The sequence below is a fragment of the Glycine max genome, chromosome 18 (assembly GCF_000004515.6).
Source record: "Glycine max cultivar Williams 82 chromosome 18, Glycine_max_v4.0, whole genome shotgun sequence".
Classification (NCBI taxonomy): domain Eukaryota; kingdom Viridiplantae; phylum Streptophyta; class Magnoliopsida; order Fabales; family Fabaceae; genus Glycine; species Glycine max.
Genome location: NC_038254.2, coordinates 27,140,072 through 27,145,788, shown reverse-complemented (window position 1 = coordinate 27,145,788; position 5,717 = coordinate 27,140,072). Strand labels below are relative to the sequence as shown.

Here is a 5,717-nt window from a genome sequence, read left to right as displayed (position 1 = left end):
TTCCAAACAAAGTAGCAAGAGACATAGAAGAGAGATCTTTACTTTCAGAAATAGCAGTTACCTTGGGCTGCCATTCCCTACTTAAGGATCTTAAAACTTTATAAATTAAATCTTCATTAGGGAAGATTTTTCCTAAAGAGACAAGATGGTTAACTATATGTGTAAATCTTTTATGCATGCTATGAATGTTTTCATTAGGGTTCATCCTAAACAATTCATATTCATGTGTAAGGGTATTTACTCTAGATCTTTTTACATCAGCGGTGCCTTCATGTGTTAGTTGGAGAGTATCTCACATCTCCTTGGCATTTGTGCAGTTTGACACTCTAAAATACTCATCTTTTCCTAGGGTTGAGGTAATAATGTTTTTGGCTTTAAGATCATACTGGATTCTTCTTCTATCTTCTTCAGTCCACTTATCTCTAGGTTTTTGTGTTGTGGTACTTGTGCTTACATCTACTACAGTGGGTATGTAAGGTCCTATTTCTATTGCTTCCCAAATGTTTAAATCTATGGCTTCAATGAAAATCTGCATACGGGTTTTCCAATAGTGGTAACCCTCACCATTGAAGATAGATGGTCTATGGATAGAATTTTTTTCAGGAAACAAAGAATTTGAAGAGGCCATGAATCTTGAGGTGGTTAAACTTTCTACAAGAAACCTGCTCTGATACCACTTGTTGGATCAAGTGGCCTCGGAATAATTAAGAAGGGGGGGGGGGGTTGAATTAATTATTAATGTTGGATCGAGTGACCTCAAAATAATTAAGAAGGGGGTTGAATTAATTATTTCTAAACCGTTACTAATTAAAAATTACTCTTCTAAGGCTTTTACTAAATTGTTAAGAGAATGAGGAGTAGAAGAGAAACTTAACAGAAAGTAAAAGCGGAAATTAAATGCACAGCGGAAAGTAAAAGAGTAGGGAAAAAGGAAACAAACACACAAGAGTTTTTATACTGGTTCAGCAACAACCCGTGCCTACATCCTGTCCCCAAGCGACCTGCGGTCCTTGAGATTTCTTTCAACCTTGTAAAAATCCTTTTACAAGCAAAGATCCACAAGGGATGTACCCTCCCTTGTTCTCTTTGAACCTAGTGGATGTACCCTCCACTAGAACTGATCCACAAGAGATGTACCCTCTCTTGTTCTCAGTCAAACCCAAGTAGATGTACCCTCTACATGTACCACAAAGGATGTACCCTCCAATGTGTTGAGACAAAGATCTCAGGCTGTTAAACCTTTGATACTTTGTGAATGGGGATGCAAAAGAATTCTCAGGCGGTTAGTCCTTTGAACACTTTTGTATAAAGGAATGGGAAGAATCAAAAGAATTCTCAGACTGTGTCGTTTTGAATTCTTTGACAAGCGAGAAGGGAGACACAAAAGAATTCAGGTGGTTAGTCCTTTGTTCTTTTGGAAAAGGGAGAAGAGAGACACAAAAAGAATTCAGGCGGTTAGTCCTTGGCGAATTCTTTTTGGCAAAGGAAGAAGAGAATGAAAAGATGAATAGCACAAGTTTTCAAGGTTTGGAAAACCAGAAAACTTCAGAAAGCTTTTGGTACAAAGAAGAAGAAGAAGTTCAAAGAGATTCAAGGCTTGTAAAGGATTGATCAAATGAATGTAAAAAGTGTAAAAGTATCTATCGAAAGGCAAAACAAAGCCTTGCTTTTATAGACTCTTCATGTCTGGTCAAGACAACCATTTAGAAGAGTTTTAACTTTTAGAAAAACTTAAAACCAATTTGAAAAAGTCAAAAACCTTTTGAAGAGTTACATCTTTTGATTTATTCAGAAACAAACACTGGTAATCGATTACCAAATTAGTGTAATCTATTACACAAAGCTTTTGTGTGAAAGGATGTGACTCTTCACATTTGAATTTGAATTTCAACGTTCAAAGGCACTGGTAATCGATTACCAAAACATTGTAATCGATTACAGCTTTTTGAAAATAATTGGAACGTTGTAAATTCAATATGAAAACTTTTTCAAAACACTTTTGCTACTGGTAATCGATTACCAGAGAGTAAAACTCTTTGGTAAAGGGTTTTGTCAAAAACTCATGTGCTATTCAAAGTTTTTTAAAAAACTTTTTAATACTTATCTTGATTGAGTCTTCTCTTCATTCTTGAATCTTGAGTCTTGAATCTTGATCTTGATTCTTGAGATCTTGAACCTTGAATCTTGATTCTTGTCTCTAGACTTTCTTCTTGAGTCTTGAATTCTTCTTGATTCTTATCTTGAACTCTTGAATTGTTCTTGATTGATCTTTGAGCTTTTTGTCATCACCTTTGTCGTCATCTTTTGTTATCATCATTGTTATCATCAAAACACCTTTGAATCACCTTTGATTCACCATGAAGCTTTGCTTCTACAATTAATTAACCTTTACTAATTGAAAATCTATTCTTCTTAATGTTACCAAAAGTAAAAGCAATAATTAAAGTGCACAGTGGAAAATAAAGAGTGTAGGGAAGAAGAAAACAAACACAAGAGTTTAATACTGGTTCGGCAACAACCTGTGCCTACATCCAATCCCCAAGCGACCTGCGGTCCTTGAGATTTCTTTTCAACCTTGTAAAATCCTTTACAAGCAAATATCCACAAGGGATGTACCCTCCCTTGTTCTCTTTGAATAACCTAGTGAATGTACCCTCCACTAGAATTGATCCACAAGAGATGTACTGATGTGCCATCATTTTCTTCTATTTTCTAAACCCTTTTTGCACCATTTTAATTATTGATTGGTCTTAATTGTCAATTAATTAGGCAGTTTTATTATTTGGGCTCATTTAGCTAATTTGATGTTTTTAATCTAATTTCAGGAATTAATGAAACATTGGGCTTAATCTGGATTTTGGTTGTGGACTTGAAGAGGGCAAATAAAGCAGCGCTTACCTTAGTTAATTTCTAATTAGGAAATTTCGCAATTTTATTTTATGTTGTTCAGTGTTTATTTCGTTTTGGGCCAGAGTATTGTAATAGGGCCCAGTGACTTTGAGTGACTCTTTTTAAATAGCTGCCTTGGGATTCGTGCAGGGCATTCTATTCTGTTATGCTATTCATTATTCAGAGCTTTGTTTTAGGGTTTTTCGTTTTTCTGTTTTGATGCTTCTAAGTTCGTAATGCAATTTTACATTTTCTGCTTCTAATTACAATTTCGTTCTTGCATCTTCTTCTACTCTCATTTACGTTTCTGTTCCATTTTACATTTATGTTCATTTACGTTTCTGTTCATTTACGTTTCCGTTCATTTACGTTTCTGCTTCATGTTTCAATTGCATTTTCTATTTGAATCCATGGAAGGCTAGATTTTCTGGTGTTGTTTCCTTTTGAGGACGAAGCCCAACTCTCTTTGAGGTTTCGCTTGTAATGTGGTTTCCTGGCAGTTTTCCCTTCACCAGTTATCCCAATTTCGTGAATATTAATCAGTTCACGCTTCGTGTTCGATTAATTGCCTCTGAGCCTAACTTGCGTTCATGCTTAATGGATGAAGGGCTAACTGGTGTATGTGGTGCCTAATCACGTATTGAAAACCCTAAGTTGATTTTCGCTTAGTAAATTGAAATAGGGTTGGATTAAGTGGTTGACTGTTAGGGACGAATTCTCCATAACCCAGGATAAGAGAGTGGCTTCTGAATCAGAGGAAACAACCCGTTTTTAATATTAGTAGTTTCGTATTCCATTTTATTTGTTCTGCTCTTTAATTACCAAACAACCAACCCCCCCCCCCCCCCATCGTTACTGTTACTGCAAGCATATTATGAACATTTGGCTTGTCACTGCGCGTTGGGAAACGACCTAGGATCACTTCCTAGTTACTGCATTTTCATGTTTATTTGATTCGGGTACGGCCTCGATCAAATTTGGTGCCGTTTCCGGGGAGCAGTGTCCAAAGGTTCATAATAGCTAGCTAGTGTTGTGTGTTTAATCCTTTCGTGTTTTATGTTTAATTGTTAGTATTGTGTTAGTATGTGTGTTAGTGTTGATTAGTGTCCTGGTATTTTGTTTAATGTGTGTTCTGTTTCAGTTTTACCATTAAGCGTTTCCCCTGTTTCAGTCTTGGGTGTTTTGCTGTGAAGATTGTGCTTGAAAACAGAGTAGTAGTAGAAATCAGCTTGCGGAAAAACAGAGTAGTAGTAGAAATCAATTAGAGACGGATTTTAGCGACCACCCATGCTGAATTAATTGGGATTTTTTGTTTTAGTAGCTAGGGTTGTTATTTTTGGCTGAATTTTTTTGTGGTAACTTCTTTTAATCCATATTTTGTGGGGAAAATAGCTAGAGCCTTTAGTTTGGTCAGATTTGAAAGTTCCAAAAAAACTAGCAAATTTTGTGTTTGTCAAAACTTCAAACGGCCATAACTTTTGCTCCGGTTATCAGAATCGCAATTATTATATATGCATTTGGGGTAGAAAAAAATTTCCTACGCCGTGACAGCCGGCCGTAGGCCGGCTAAGGTCTCCATCGTCCAAAAAAAGCGATTCTGTCAAAAGTTTTTTATTTTTCAAGTTTTATTCACTTATTTTTCTTAACCTACCAATTTTAGCTTTCATAGTTAGACTTTGAATTTTTGTCTGAAATTTTTTGTGCTATCTTCTCATCATTTTATAAGGTTGCTCAAAAAATTTCAAGTCATTTGGATATCATTTGAGGGTAGCTGTAGTTCAAACCTACACCTTTATTTACATGACAAGGCAACTAGTTGTGTGCATCCTGAATGTAGTGTATGACTAGAGGCAATCCATCTGACTTACAACCCTTTGATCCTGAGATAGATAGGACATTTCATAGATTAGTTAGGCATCATTTTATACCTTTTGATCATTCTGAGCATTCCATAACTGGTGAATCTGTGCATTCTGTTATTGGTGATTTTGAACATCCTGATCTTGAGCATTATAATTTTGAGCATTCTGATTCTGAGCATTCTGATTTTGCACATTCTGAGAACATGGCACAACCTCCACCTCGTGAGAGGACTCTAAGGGAAATGGCTGCACCTGATTTCACCTATGAAAGCTTGTGCATCCAATACCCCGATGAGGATGTCCCATATGTTCTTAAAACTGGACTGATTCATTTGCTTCCAAAGTTTCATGGCCTTGCAGGTGAAGACCCGCACAAACATTTGAAAGAATTTCACATTGTCTGCTCCACCATGAAACCCCCAGATGTCCAAGAGGATCACATATTTCTGAAGGCTTTTCCTCATTCATTAGAGGGAGTGGCAAAGGACTGGTTGTATTACCTTGCTCCAAGGTCCATCACAAGTTGGGATGACCTTAAGAGAGTATTCTTAGAAAAAATTTTCCCTGCTTCCAGGACCACAACCATCAGGAAGGATATCTCAGGTATTAGACAACTCAGTGGAGAGAGCCTGTATGAGTACTGGGAGAGATTTAAGAAACTATGTGCCAGTTGCCCCCACCATCAGATTTCAGAACAGCTTCTTCTCCAATATTTTTATGAAGGACTCAGTAATATGGAGAGAAGTATGATAGATGCTGCCAGTGGTGGAGCCCTTGGAGACATGACTCCTGCTGAAGCCAGAAATTTAATTGAGAAGATGGCTTCCAACTCCCAGCAGTTTAGCGCCAGAAATGATGCCATAGTCATTAGAGGAGTGCATGAGGTAGCTACAAACCCATCTGCATCATCTGAAACTAAGAAGCTTGAAGGCAAACTGGATGCATTGGTTAACTTGGTAACCCAGC

The 5,717-nt window shown here is 37.0% G+C and overlaps 1 non-coding gene across 1 annotated transcript; it reads right to left on the bottom strand.

The window, feature by feature from the left end:
- Positions 1-5,332: 5,332 nt before the first annotated feature.
- On the bottom strand, positions 5,333-5,439 carry LOC113000314 (small nucleolar RNA R71). The gene has a single exon (XR_003265604.1). It is a non-coding gene; the product is annotated as a small nucleolar RNA R71 (small nucleolar RNA).
- Positions 5,440-5,717: the final 278 nt, after the last annotated feature.